The 16,002-nt window shown below is 47.2% G+C and overlaps 1 pseudogene; it reads left to right on the top strand.

Moving 5' to 3' along the window:
• The first annotated feature begins 8,469 nt into the window (after positions 1-8,469).
• On the top strand, positions 8,470-14,315 carry LOC124028003 (annotated as a pseudogene).
• The last annotated feature ends 1,687 nt before the right edge of the window (positions 14,316-16,002 follow it).

Raw genomic sequence — 16,002 nt, 5'->3', positions numbered from 1 at the left:
TAAAGTCCAACGAGATATGGGACCAGGGTCTGTGGGGAACAGGTAAAGGGTGAAGGAGTCCTTGCGGGCAGAGGTGAGAAGATTTTCCCTGGCAGCACACGGGGCAAGCATTGACGAAAGTGGCAACGTCTTCTCTTATGGTAGGCCACCAGAACTTACGCTGGATGAACTCCAAGGTGCGACCTACGCCCGGGTGACAGGTGAGGCGAGAGGAGTGCCCCCACAGAAGGACCTGAGTCCTCACTGCCTTGGGGACAAACAACCGATTGGCAGGACCTCCTTTCGGGTCCGGTTCAATAGCTTGAGCTCGTCTCACGGTATCCTCAACTTGCCACGAGATCGGAGCCACGATCTTAGCAGCAGGAAGGACAGGCATGTCCGTGTCATCTCGAATGGCAGGAGCGTAGACTCGGGACAGGGCATCCGGTTTGAGATTCTTCGACCCGATAGGTGAGGATAAACTGGAATCGATTGAAGAAAAGAGACCATCTAGCTTGTCTAGAGTTCAACCGCTTCGCCTGCTGGATATACTCCAGATTTTTGTGGTCCGTAAGCACTTGAAACGGGTGAGAAGCCCCCTCGAGCCAGTGTCTCCATTCCTTCAATGCCATCTTAACCGCTAGGAGTTCACGATCCCCACATCGTAGTTCCTCTCAGCCGGGGTAAGCCGGTGTGAGAAGAAAGTGCACGGATGAAGCTTCTTGTCTTCACCCCTCTGAGACAGGACAGCTCCAACACCAACCTCTGAGGCGTCTACCTCCACCACAAACGGTTCATCCGTAGTCGGTAGTATCAGGATGGGAGCAGAGAGGACGCGCTGCTTGAGTCCTTGGAAGGCCGTCTCAGCTTCTCTTCCCCACAAAAACCTTGCATTGCCACCCTTGGTTAAAGCTGAGAGAGGGGCTGCCACCAAGCTGAAGTTCTTGATGAACTTGCGGTAAAAGTTAGTGAAGCCCAGGAAACGCTGAACTTCCTTAACGGATTTGGGGTGGGCCAATCCGCTACCGCCCCTACCTTCCTGGGGTCCATTTGGACTCGACCGGGTTCCACTACAAATCCCAGGAATTGTACTCGGGATGAATGGAATTCACATTTTTCCGGCTTAACGTACAGATGGCTGTCTAGGAGGCGTTTGAGTACTTGTCTGACATGCTTTGTGTGTTCTTGAAGAGAGCTCGAAAAGATGAGGATGTCATCCAAGTAAACGAACACAAATATGTTAAGTATATCCCTAAGCACATCGTTTATGAGCGCTTGGAACACTGCTGGGGCGTTGGTCAGGCCGAAGGGCATCACCAAGTATTCATAGTGACCAGTAGGCGTGTTGAAAGCGGTCTTCCACTCGTCACCAGGTCTGATCCGCACAAGATGGTATGCGTTCCGCAGGTCAAGCTTAGTGAAAACAACTGCTTCCTGGAGCAGCTCGAAGGCTGTGGCCATAAGGGGTAGCGGGTAACGGTTACGGACGGTTATGGCATTGAGTCCCCGGTAGTCGATGCAGGACGTAATCCACCGTCTTTCTTGGCCACAAAGAAAAACCCTGCTCCCGTCGGGAGGTGGATGGACGCATGAGGCCTGCTTCCAGAGCGTCCTTGATGTAGGTATCCAAAGCAGCTCGTTCGGGTGGAGATAGGGAAAGATCCGACCCCTGGGGGCAAGTGCCCGGAAACAGTTCGATGGGGCAATCAAACTATGGGGTTAGCATGGTGGCAAATAATATATAATAATAATATAATAATATATAATAATATATGCCATTTATGGGTCATGTGTGTAGCATGGTGGCCCGGGGATCTCTGTTTGCTAAACTGAGCTACACAGGACCAGTTTGAGGTCATGGTAACACTCGGGAACTCGGGAACTCGGGAACTCGGGTCAGGTCGATGGATTCTAAAGACTCGGGAGTAGAACTCGGGGAATTCGGGAAAATACAAGTAGCTTGGCACGTAGGACCCCACTGCTTGATAGTGCCCACAGACCAGTCAATGTGAGGGTTATGGCTGTGAAGCCAGGGGTATCCAAGGACGAGAGGGAACTCGGAACAGGAGATCAAATGAAAGTTCACCAATTCCTGGTGTTGTGAAACTGAAAGTCGCAAGGAGGTAGTGACATGAGTGACAAGTCCAGATCCCAAAGGGCTTCCATCAATGTAGTAACCCTCATGGGGTCACTTAGAGGTTCAGAGGAACGCCATTCTCCTTCGCCCAGACAACATCCATGAAGTTACCTGCGGCTCCAGAGTCTACCAAGGCTTGAAGGTGAAGCTTGTGGTTGTCCCAGGAAAGGGTGACTGGAATGAGCAGACGGGAGTTGGACGGATGGGAGGAGGTTATGTTTCCCGTTACAGTTCCCCCCGGTCTGTACGGGACAGAGCGTTTCCCTGGAGCCCGGGACACGTGGAACGGAAATGGCCCGGTTTGCCGCAATATAGACAACGTCGCTTCCGGTGGAGCCAGCGAGGATAAAGGTGGGGACTCGGAGCTGGGACTGATAGGGGCTAGAGGTCTACGGTTGAGTTCTCTCTCTCTCAGACGCTGGTCAATGCGTGAGGCCAACTTGATCAGGGACTCGAGTTTGTTCGGTGGTTCCCGAGTGGCCAGTTCATCTTGGATAGTGTCGGAAAGGCCTTTCAGAAAGCACACCGTGAGCGCCTCGTTGTTCCAGCCACTCGCTGCTGCCACCGTGTGGAACTGGATGGCATAGGCCGTCACGCTGCGCCGACCTTGGTGGAGAGTCAGGAGCTGTTTGGCTGAGTCAGGACCACTGCTTGGGCCTTGAAACACTCGTTTGAATTCCTCAGCAAAGGCAGAGTAGCTGGCACAGCAGGAACTATGGGCATCCCACACAGCAGTAGCCCAGGCCAGGGCTTTTTCCGACAGCAGGGTGATGATATATGCAATCTTAGACCGGTCGGTGGGGAACGATGAGGTTGCAGCTCGAAGGAGAGAGAACATTGGGTGAGAAACCCTTTACAAGCACTTGGATCACCTGAGAACCGTTGGGGAGGTGGAAGACGAGGTTCAGCCAGAGGGTTAACTGCCATGGGTACGTGAATCTGAGGTACTGGGACGGGAACTGTTGCCGGGGTAAGTCGATCAGATATCTGCTTTATGGAAGTCAGCATCTCCGACAGAAGATGAGAATGTCTAGCCATTAAGGACTCTTGCTGAACCAGGGCGGCTTCGTGGCGTTGGACAGTCTCCTGGTGGTGGGACAGCATGGCAACAAGGTCCTGGGAACTGGCTGCCTCTGGGTTCATTTCTGGCTCTGTGTTTCTGTCAGGACCCGGTACGAACCCGGGTCTCGGTGAAAACAGTCACTAAACCAACTGAGCCACGAATAGTCAGCAGAACCCAGAAGATGAGGCAGACACAGCAGTATTTGAGACGGTGTATTAGATGAAGTAAAAGTGAAGTTCTTCAGGAAAACATGTAACTCCACAACCTCAAAGAATTCCACAAGAACAAAGGTAATCCTCCAAGACAAAAGGTAAATCTACAAGGTGGAAGGTATAGCACAAAAAAGCCTCAAAAGATACTTAAAAACAAACAAACAAGAACAAAACACAGAATTCCACAAGAGAGTCCACCGGGATCAACAAGAGTTCACAGAGTACTAGGGCTGGGTGCTAACATACAAACACAGAGCAAAGAACTGAGTAAAACAAAGGGTTTAAATACAATCAGGGGAAACGAGGCACAGGTGCAAATAATAATGGGGATCAAGGGAAAAGAAAAGGTCAAAAGGCACAATGGGGGCATCTAGTGACCAAAAACTGGAACAACCCTGGCCAAATCCTGACAGTATAGACACACATAGGACTACAGGTATAGACACACATAGGACTACAGGTGTAGAGACACATAGGACTACAGGTGTAGAGATACACATAGGACTACAGGTATAGAGACACACATATGACTACAGGTGTAGACACACATACGACTACAGGTGTAGAGACACATAGGACTACAGGTGTAGAGATACACATAGGACTACAGGTATAGAGACACACATAGGACTACAGGTATAGAGACACACATAGGACTACAGGTGTAGAGACACACATAGGACTACAGGTGTAGACACACATAGGACTACAGGTGTAGACACACATAGGACTACAGGTGTAGACACACATAGGACTACATGTATAGACACACATAGGACTACAGGTATAGAGACATACATAGGACTACAGGTATAGATAGGTTGAGAGGAGATCCAGGCCTGGATTGGACTGTAACTCTGACAGTTCTGTCTGTTAGAGAGGAGATCCAGGCCTGGATGGTACTGTAACTCTGACAGTTCTGTCTGTTAGAGAGGAGATCCAGGCCTGGATGGTACTGTAACTCTGACAGTTCTATCTGTTAGAGAGGAGATCCAGGCCTGGATGGGACTGTAACTCTGACAGTTCTGTCTGTTAGAGAGGAGATCCAGGCCTGGATGGGACTGTAACTCTGACAGTTCTATCTGTTAGAGAGGAGATCCAGGCCTGGATGGGACTGTAACTCTGACTGTTCTTTCTGTTAGAGAGGAGATCCAGGCCTGGATGGGACTGTAACTCTGACAGTTCTGTCTGTTAGAGAGGAGATCCAGGCCTGGATGGGACTGTAACTCTGACAGTTCTGTCTGTTAGAGAGGAGATCCAGGCCTGGATGGGACTGTAACTCTGACAGTTCTGTCTGTTAGAGAGGAGATCCAGGCCTGGATGGTACTGTAACTCTGACAGTTCTGTCTGTTAGAGAAGAGATCCAGGCCTGGATGGGACTGTAACTCTGACAGTTCTGTCTGTTAGAGAGGAGATCCAGGCCTGGATGGGACTGTAACTCTGACAGTTCTGTCTGTTAGAGAGGAGATCCAGGCCTGGATGGGACTGTAACTCTGCCCATTCTGCTCAACCAACATGGAATAGGTTCTACACCTGCATTGCTCGCTGTTTGGGGTTTTAGGCTGGGTTTCTGTACAGCACTTTGAGATATCAGCTGATGTAAGAAGGGCTATATAAATACATTTGATTTGATTTGAATAGGTCAATTATAAGCTCTATGGTTTTCCCTTCCTCTGTAAAAATGAAAGACAGTTTCTCGTTCAGTGGCTGGGAGCCACTTAAAGGAATGGATAGTTGAAGAGTTTCAATCCTCAACAACAACAACAGTTACCACATCAGTTATATAGAGTTCCAGGCTGTTACAATATTCATAAGGATGAGTCATGGACAGTTACCACATCAGTTATATAGTGTTCCAGGCTGTTACAATATTCATAAGGATGAGTCATGGACAGTTACCACATCAGTTATATAGAGTTATATAGAGTTATATAGAGTTATATAGAGTTATATAGAGTTATATAGAGTTCCAGGCTGTTATAATATTCATAAGGATGAGTCATGGACAGTTACCACATCAGTTATATAGACTTATATAGACTTATATAGAGTTATATAGAGTTATATAGAGTTATATAGAGTTATATAGAGTTCCAGGCTGTTACAATATTCATAAGGATGAGTCATGGACAGTTACCACAGCAGTTATATAGAGTTATATAGAGTTATATAGAGTTATATAGAGTTCCAGACAGTTACAATATTCATAAGGATGAGTCATGGACAGTTACCACATCAGTTATATAGAGTTCCAGACAGTTACAATATTCATAAGGATGAGTCATGGACAGTTATCACATCAGTTATATAGAGTTATATAGAGTTATATAGAGTTATATAGAGTTATATAGAGTTATATAGAGTTCCAGGCTGTTACAATATTCATAAGGATGAGTCATGGACAGTTACCACATCAGTTATATAGAGTTCCAGGCTGTTACAATATTCATAAGGATGAGTCATGGACAGTAAACTATTCCATAAATATGGTAGGAATAACAATAACAGTCACTTTATTCGTAAAGTCAAGTTCTTTTCCTGCAGGTGAGGAGGACTCGTTAATGTGTAGCCCGTCTGACTCAGAGGGACAATACTTCCTGATCACAAGATGGCTGACGTTGACCCATGACCGCCACCACACAGAGCCCTGTGGCACTGCCAGTTTCAGCCTGCTACAGGATTTGAGCTGTTCTGTTTATCTTTCAGGGCTCTACAGTCATCTCACCTTTGACCCAAAACTAAGGTGTATAACGTGAGTTTCAATAGAGGGTTTGAATTGAATTGCAAATATTGCATCACTTTCAATATGACTAATCCTGAATGGAACACCTTACTGTGTTTCATTCAATATGACTTCCAGCCTGTGAAAACTATAGCCCACTTTACAGGAATCCCACAACCCACCACAAAGTCCATCAGTAGGAAAAGTGAACAACTCGTCGTGGCAGAGAGAAGATGCTCCGTATACAAATGAGCCTTTCTCAGACATTAGAGTTGTGGTGATGTCATATTCATACGTTGAATCTAAAACTGTCATGGCAACGAGACCAGAGTTAAGAAGGAAAGAGACACATTGGTGTTGATCCACAGCAACACTGAGATTGGAGTTTGGAGATGAAACAAGTGCACTGTAGGACCATAGCCTTTCTCTCTGTTCAGGTGATTCTAGTATCAACCCTCTAAGACCCTCAAACCGACCACTTCTACCACTTCATAAAGGACTTAGTGTCCTAGTTCAGGATAAATATCCAAGAACACAAAACAGCAAAACAACAAGAGGAGGAAAACCTACAGGAGAGAATCTTATTTCCATTGTACTGACTCAGGAGAGAATCTTATTTCCATTGTACTGACTCAGGAGAGAATCTTATTTCCATTGTACTGACTCAGGAGAGAATCTTATTTCCATTGTACTGACTCAGGAGAGAATCTTATTTCCATTGTACTGACTCAGGAGATAATGTTAATTCCATTGTACTGACTCACTTCCATTGTACTGACTCAGGAGATAATCTTAATTCCATTGTACTGACTCAGGAGAGAATCTTAATTCCATTGTGCTGACTCACTTCCATTGTACTGACTCAGGAGAGAATGTTAATTCCATTGTGCTGACTCAGGAGAGAATCTTAATTCCATTGTACTGACTCAGGAGAGAATCTTAATTCCATTGTACTGACTCAGGAGAGAATGTTAATCCCATTGTACTGACTCAGGAGATAATGTTAATTCCATTGTACTGACTCAGGATATAATGTTAATGCCATTGTACTGACTCAGGAGAGAATGTTAATCCCATTGTACTGACTCAGGAGATAATGTTAATTCCATTGTACTGACTCAGGAGATAATGTTAATTCCATTATGCCGACTCAGGAGATAATGTTAATTCCATTGTACCGACTCAGGAGATAATGTTAATTCCATTGTACTGACTCAGGAGATAATGTTAATTCCATTGTACTGACTCAGGAGAGAATGTTAATTCCATTGTACTGACTCAGGAGAGAATGTTAATTCCATTGTACTGACTCAGGAGAGAATGTTAATTCCATTGTACTGACTCAGGAGAGGATCTTAATTCCATTGTACTGACTCAGGAGAGAATCTTAATTCCATTGTGCTGACTCACTTCCATTGTACTGACTCAGGAGAGAATGTTAATTCCATTGTGCTGACTCAGGAGAGAATGTTAATTCCATTGTACTGACTCACTTCCATTGTACTGACTCAGGAGAGAATGTTAATTCCATTGTACTGACTCAGGAGAGAATGTTAATTCCATTGTACTGACTCAGGAGAGAATGTTAATCCCATTGTACTGACTCAGGAGATAATGTTAATTCCATTGTACTGACTCAGGAGATAATGTTAATTCCATTGTACTGACTCAGGAGAGAATGTTAATTCCATTGTACTGACTCAGGAGAGAATGTTAATTCCATTGTACTGACTCAGGAGAGAATGTTAATTCCATTGTACTGACTCAGGAGAGAATGTTAATTCCATTGTACTGACTCAGGAGATAATGTTAATTCCATTGTACTGACTCAGGAGATAATGTTAATTCCATTGTACTGACTCAGGAGATAATGTTAATTCCATTATACCGACTCAGGAGATAATGTTAATTCCATTGTACTGACTCAGGAGAGAATGTTAATTCCATTGTACTGACTCAGGAGAGAATGTTAATTCCATTGTACTGACTCAGGAGAGAATGTTAATTCCATTGTACTGACTCAGGAGAGAATGTTAATTCCATTGTACTGACTCAGGAGATAATGTTAATTCCATTGTACTGACTCAGGAGAGAATCTTAATTCCATTGTACTGACTCACTTCTCTGTTCAGGGAAATGGGCTGATTTCTAAAGGACTGCAGCTCAGTCAGAACTCTGCCTTCCTACTCTCTCTTTAAATGGTTGACTTTGCTGCTGGTATGGAGTGGTGGAATTACGCAACACAGCCCCTCCCACCCCTCCCTTCCTCTCTCCTCTGATATTAATGACACAACTATCTCAGGCAGGAGGCAGTCTCCTGCGCTCACTCTCCTGCAGGCTGCTCTCTCACGCTGCTCTCGCTCTCTCTGACTGCGTAGCTGAGAAACATTCACTCACTCACTCACTCACACACACACTCAGTCAAAACACACACCATGAGGCTGTACGTGCTGTGTGTTGTGGCCTCCACCACTCTTCTGCTGGCAGTCCCATGGAGCTCCGCAGCAGAGCCAGGAGACAGAGCCCAGAGATGGGATAAGGTCCAGGATAAGGCTGCTACAGGAGAGGTTTCAGGGGGCTGCCCTGTGAGGATGAAGCCTTCTGGCCAGTGTGGAGAAGAGGACGACTGCCCCTACCAGATCACCCTGCCTCCACTGACCATCCAGCTGCCCAAGCAGTTCAGGATGCTGGAGAAGACCATGAAGGAGCTGCAGAGCCTGAAGGAGACGGTGAACCGGCTGAAGAGGGACTGTCAGGAGTGCCGGCAGCAGGCTGACCAGAGCCTGCAGAGGGACAGCGGGGAGGAAGCAGGGGTCCCGGTACGGGACCAGGGTTTCTGGAAATACAGTCTAGCACCAGTAAGGAGGAACGAGGAGGCAGGGGAACCAACACAGGGCCTGATGGGGATGGCATTGGCACCGGTTCTGGTACTGGCAAACGCACCGTCTCTACCGGCGGTTCTGTGTTTGAGATGCAGGTGAAGATGAACAAGATGTCCAACAGCCTGCGTAACGCACGGGGACAGATCACGGCTCTGCAGGGCCGTCTAGAGGAACTAAGCCTGATCAACATGAGGAACGTGGAGGCCGTCGTGGACAGCAAGGTGGAGAACATCACTGGAGTGATCAACAAGCTCAGTAACAACTGTAACCACCAGTGTGCCGTCCAGCCCCTCTCCTCAGTGTACGTCTATTTATTTCATTAACCAAATAGGTTCTTGATCATTTGACAGGAAAATTCTCAAGAACCTTTAAGTGATTTACAAAACACTCTGTTATTACGAAACTATCATGTTTCTGTAAAGTGCAGAACTCCCCTCAGTGTAAGTGTTATTGAAAATAGCCCCCCTGTTCTCTTCTAGAAGCTCCTCTAGTCTCTTGTTATTGCTAACCTATTGTTCTCCTCTAAGCATCAGCCAGACAGACTTATTATAAAACCAGGCTTTCAGCACTGCATGCAGTACTGTACAGTATGCCAGCCCTCTGTACTGAGTGTGAGTACTCTGCTGTATCAAAAGGACAGTTGCAGGTTTAACTCCAGATCATCACCCTTTATTTATGCATGGTCCTAAACTAACACTGCTACTGTACAAGGGAATTACATTATTTTATCTTTCAAAACTCATTGGGATATTCTGAGTGTGAGATACTCTGATATTTTGAGTGTGGGATACTCTGATATTTTGAGTGTGAGATACTCTGATATTTTGAGTGTGGGATACTCTGATATTTTGAGTGTGGGATACTCTGATATTTTGAGTGTGGGATACTCTGATATTTTGAGTGTGGGATACTCTGATATTTTGAGTGTGGGATACTCTGATATTTTGAGTGTGGGATACTCTGATATTTTGAGTGTGGGATACTCTGATATTTTGAGTGTGGGATACTCTGATATTCTGAGTGTGAGATACTCTGATATTTTGAGTGTGGGATATTCTGATATTTTGAGTGTGAGATATTCTGATATTTTGAGTGTGGGATATTCTGATATTTTGAGTGTGTGTTACACAGTGTTAACGTGGGGTCATGGTGTAAACAGCTACCTCCTTTATTACACTTGCCAACAAGATGATGCAATGTGTTGCATTCCGACAGTTGGTCATGGTGAGATCAGAACACTATGTAGAAGTACTTGTCTTAGATGAATCTGTCATGCTTCGTATAAGAGCTCTGCAAATGACTCTGGATAGCTTGACAAGATAATATCAGAAGTGATTCATGTAAAGAGTATGGAGAAACAGGCAATATAAAGTGTTTCCAGTAAGAGTGGGGAGCATCCAGTATCAAAGTGCAGTAGTGCTTGTGTGTTCTGTTGTTGACACAGCCTTCTTTCTACTGGCCACGTTTCTATCTTGATATGGGAAACTCTCTGTCGGCTCAATGACAACAGAACGTCAGCAGTCAGACATCTCACAATCTCAGCTCTGTAACGGATCATTGAGCCCCAATTCACAGTTAAACTAAACAGTGTGCTTCCTATCTCTGATTGGATTTGAAGGTGTTCGCGGACATACATCGAGGAAGTCTACCTTCGGATCATTTATCTGAATCATGTTCTCGATTCATTTATAAACACTTTTTTAGCTTCATCTAATGTCCCAAGCCTTTTTCTGTAGGAATGAAAGGAACTGTTTGCCTGTAATGTGAGAATGCACAAGCTTTTCACTGGGACAATGTTACTTCCAGATGAGGGTTTTATGTCTCTGCATACTTCCTTGATAATACAGCTGCTCTTCTGTTGCTGTCAATCCCCTTTATCAGTCTGCATGGCTGTCTATCCATCTGTCTGACGGACTGTTATATTTGGGTCAGTCACAGCTTGGCGCCCATATTCTGAGAACCACTAATACTATCACATATGGGCAGACTTTGATAGGAGTACTGCCCACAGGGGGGAGATACAGAGACACACACACACTCACACACACGCACACACACACACACGCACAAACAGCCTGCTCTTCCGTGCTCTGCTCTGTCCTCTTCTGTGCTCTGCTAACTCAATTCCTCTCTCATGCTTCCTAGGCTCCTATCCTGAGCAGTCGACTAGCGTCACTTTCCAAAACTTAGGGTCTCTAAGCTCCAGAAGTGTCTGTCAGGATGCATTATCATCACACACACACAGAGTGGGGACTGGCAGGCTCTCCAGCAGCCTTGGTTAATCCCATGTGACACGTTCCCACGTTTTGACAAGGCTGTCCTCCCCTTATATGAAAACAGTGACACCGTGGCTCAACTCACTCAGTCAGCTCTGGGGCTGGAAGTCAGGAACATTCCATGCAATGCCTGCTGGGTTGTGAGAGTCTTGTGCTTTGAGGGAAACAGTGTTTTCTTTACTCCTCGGACACTGAACGTTGCCTCTCTCTCTCTCCCTCCCCCTGCCCTGTCTCTCTCTCTCTCCTCTCCCTCCCCCCCCTGCACTGTCTCTCTCTCTCTCTCTCTCTCTCCCTCCCCTGCCCTGTCTCTCTGTCTCTCTCTCTCTCTCCCTCCCCCTGCCCTGTCTCTCTCTGTCTCTCTCCCTCCCCCTGCCCTGTCTCTCTCTCTGTCTCTCTCTGTCTCTCTCTGTCTCTCTCTCCCTGCCCTCTCTCTCTCTCTCTCCCTCTCCCTGCCCTCTCTCTCTGTCTCTCTCTCCCTCCCCCTGCCCTGTCTCTCTGTCTCTCTCTCTCTCTCTCCCTGCCCTCTCTCTCTGTCTCTCTCTCCCTCCCCCTGCCCTGTCTCTCTCTGTCTCTCTGTCTCTCTCTCCCTCTCCCTGCCCTCTCTCTCTGTCTCTCTCTCTCTCTCTCCCTCTACCTGCCCTCTCTCTCTGTCTCTCTCTCCCTCCCCCTGCCCTGTCTCTCTGTCTCTCTCTCCCTCCCCCTGCCCTCTCTCTCTGTCTCTCTCTCCCTCCCCCTGCCCTGTCTCTCTGTCTCTCTCTCTCCCTCCCCCTGCCCTGTCTCTCTCTGTCTCTCTCCCTGCCCTCTCTCTCTGTCTCTCTCTCTCTCCCCTCTCCCTCCCCCTGCCCTGTCTCTCTCTCTCTCCCTCCCCTGTCTCTGTCTCTCTCCCTCCCCCTGCCCTGTCTCTATCTCTCTCTCCCTCCCCCTGCCCTGTCTCTCTGTCTCTCTCTCTCCCTCCCCCTGCCCTCTCTCTCTGTCTCTCACAACAGTCATCATCGCTCCCAAGGACTGCTCTGACTACAACATGTTAAAGGAGAGGAGGAACGGGCGTCTACCGGGTCACGCCAGACCCCAGGAACGGCACGTTCCAGGTCTACTGCGACATGGAGTCGTTTGGCGGGCTGGACCCTGGTGCAGCAGCGCCTCAATGGCACCGTCAGCTTCAACCGCTCCTGGGCTGAGTACAAGGTTAATAAACCCATTTGACAAAACTCTGTGACAGACCGTGGTCAGTAACATTCCATGTAATGGCCTGCTGCCCTGTGAGAATCAGGAAAACATGAGGTTGTGTCCCAAATGTCACCCTATTCCCTATATAGTGCACTACCTTTGACCAGGCACTATGTAGGGAATAGGGTGCCATTTGGGACAGATTTGACTCCTCTGACACGGACCTTTACCTTTTTCTCTCTCTCTCCCCTTGCCCTCTCTCTCTCTGTCTCTTTCTCTCCCTGCCCTTGCCCTCTCTCTCTCTCTCTCCCTGCCCTTACCCTCTCTCTCTCTCCCTGCCCTTACCCTCTCTCTCTCTCTCTCTCTCTCTTTCTCTCTCTCTCTCTCTCTCTCTCTCTCTCTCTCTCTCTCTCTCTCTCTCTGCTCTCTCTCCCTCTCTCTCTCTCCTGCCCTTACCCTCTCTCTCCCTCCCTCTCTCTCTCTCTGCTCTCTCTCTCTCTCTCTCTCTCTCTCTCTCTCTCTCTCTCTCTCTCTCTCTCTCTCTGCCCTTACCCTCTCTCTCTCTGTCTCTCTCTCTCTCCCTGCCCTTACCCTCTCTCTCTCTCTCTCTCTCTCTCTGTCTCTCTCTCTCCCTGCCCTTACCCTCTCTCTCTCTCTCTCTGTCTCTCTCTCTCTCTCCCTCTCTCTCTCTCTCCCTGCCCTTGCCCTCCCTCTCTCTCTCTCTGTCTCTCTCTCTCTCTCCCTGCCCTTGCCCTCCCTCCCTCTCTCTCTGTCTATCTCTCTCTAGAGGGGATTTGGTGACCCCCGGGGAGAGTTCTGGTTGGGCAACGACCGCATCCACCTTCTGACCAAGGCCAAGGACATGGTTCTGCGCATCGAACTGGAGGACTTCCAAGGGGTGCGGGAGTATGCCAAGTTCGACCAGTTCTACGTAGCCAACGAGTTCCTGAGATATCGCCTCTCCATCAGCGGGTACAGTGGCACGGCCGGCAACGCGCTGCACATGAACCAGCACTTCAACCACGACCAGAAGTTCTTCACCACGCCAGATAGGGACAACGACATGTACCCGTCAGGGAACTGCGGCGCGTACTACAGCTCTGGGTGGTGGTTTGACGCCTGCATGTCAGCCAATCTCAATGGGAAATACTACCACAAGAGATACAAGGGCGTGAGGAACGGCATCTTCTGGGGAACATGGCACAACATGTCTAGTGAAGCATACCCCACCAACTACAGGCAGGCCTTCAAGACGGTCAAAATGATGATACGGCCAAAGAACTACGCTCCGTAAAGGAAAGCAGCATGAGAACGGAAACGACCGGAAAGATCAGAAATACTTTTTTCTTCGTGACTTTCTGCTCCTTTGACCTTTCTGCCTCCCACTGTCAAGTTTAACCACTCGGTTCAGAGACAGTCTGAGACACCTGGGTTCCCGGGAATAAAACAGCAATGAAATCTTCAAAAGGTTGGAAAAGTCTCCACCGAAGACAAACGTATGATATCACAGTCATAGGAAATGTCTGGCTTATCGGTCAAACAACATACTATGGACCATGTGCCACTGAACTAACAGCAACAACAAAATGGAGTCAGATATGTTTGCTTTCTGCAGAATAATTACATTGGTTGACTGCAGGCACCGCAGCTGTTTCCAGACATCTGTAATTCCATTGTCTGTATAATACTGCCACCTAGCTTTATGTCATCGCATTGCATCCTCATCTAGACAGGCTAAGCAGCATGGAAACTAAAGGTTGCAAGTTCAAGGAGGAAATGTACAGTATTTATTTTGAAAGTATGCTTTTATATAACTAATATATGGACTGTATGTTCATGCAGTACACAGTGATTGCCTAAGATGAGTAGCCCAAAAAGTATTGTATTCGGAATAAAAGCATTACATTGGAGTTGAGAAGTTGACCACAGAGAAGATTAAAACTAAAACATGGAGTATTTCGACTTGTATGAAAAGGTTTCAAGTGTATGTATATTTGAATAGAATAATTGATTATGTAGCTTGATGTATAGAACTGTATGTACACTAGACGTTTTGTTCACCTTCTATTGTCCTATTCAAAAAAAAGTATTTACTTTTATATAAAAACATGAATAAACTTTTTACAGATTTGCACTGAGTACTGAATGTTTTGTTATCCATATCCCACATGAAACATAGAAACCTGACCCAGCCTATATCTGTCAACCATCAGGAAATAGCCCTGACCCAGCCTATATCTGTCAACCATCAGCAGGCAAATAGCCCTGACCCAGCCTATATCTGCCAACCATCAGCAGGTAAATAGCCACAAACCCAGCCTATATCTGTCACCCATCAGCAGGCAAATAGCCTGACCCAGCCTATATCTGTCAACCATCAGCAGGCAAGCCTATATCTGCCCAGCAGGTAAATAGCCCTGACCCAGCCTATATCTGTCAACCATCAGCAGGCAAATAGCCCTGACCCAGCCTATATCTGTCAACCATCAGCAGGCAAATAGCCCTGACCCAGCCTATATCTGTCAACCATCAGCAGGTAAATAGCCCTGACCCAGCCTATATCTGTCAACCATCAGCAGGCAAATAGCCCTGACCCAGCCTATATCTGTCAACCATCAGCAGGCAAATATCCCTGACCCAGCCTATATCTGCCAACCATCAGCAGGCAAATAGCCCTGACCCAGCCTATATCTGTGAACCATCAGCAAGGCAAATAGCCCTGACCCAGCCTATATCTGTCAACCATCAGCAGGCAAATAGACCTGACCCAGTCTATACCTGCCAACCATCAACAGGCAAATAGACCTGACCTAGCCTATATCTGTCAACCATCAGCAGGCAAATAGACCTGACCCAGCCTATATCTGCCAACCATCAGCAGGCAAATAGACCTGACCCAGCCTATATCTGTCAACCATCAGCAGGCAAATAGACCTGACCTAGCCTATATCTGTCAACCATCAGGCAAATAGACCTGACCCTAGCCTATATCTGCCAACCATCAGCAGACAAATAGCCCTGACCCAGCCTATATCTGCCAACCATCAGCAGGCAAATAGACCTGACCCGGCCTATATCTGCCAACCACCAGCAGGCAAATAGCCCTGACCCAGCCTATATCTGCCAACCATCAGCAGGCAAATAGACCCCTGACCCAGCCTATATCTGCCAGCCATCAGGCAAATAGACCTGACCCAGCCTATATCTGCCAACCATCAGCAGGCAAATAGACCTGACCCAGCCTATATCTGCCAACCATCAGCAGGCAAATAGACCTGACCCAGCCTATATCTGCCAACCATCAGCAGGCAAATAGACCTGACCCAGCCTATATCTGTCAACCATCAGCAGGCAAATAGACCTGACCCAGCCTATATCTGCCAACCATCAGCAGGCAAATAGACCTGACCCAGCCTATATCTGCCAACCATCAGCAGGCAAATAGACCTGACCCAGCCTATATCTGCCAACCATCAGCAGGCAAATAGACCTGACCCAGCCTATATGTTTTATTCATTTTCCCTTCATAAGAGTTCATGATTGGCTGATGTTTTATTAATTTTC

The sequence above is a fragment of the Oncorhynchus gorbuscha genome, unplaced genomic scaffold (assembly GCF_021184085.1).
Source record: "Oncorhynchus gorbuscha isolate QuinsamMale2020 ecotype Even-year unplaced genomic scaffold, OgorEven_v1.0 Un_scaffold_3610, whole genome shotgun sequence".
Classification (NCBI taxonomy): Eukaryota; Metazoa; Chordata; class Actinopteri; order Salmoniformes; family Salmonidae; genus Oncorhynchus; species Oncorhynchus gorbuscha.
The sequence above is the reverse complement of the archived record's forward strand: the minus strand, read 5'-3'. Positions and strand labels throughout refer to the sequence as shown.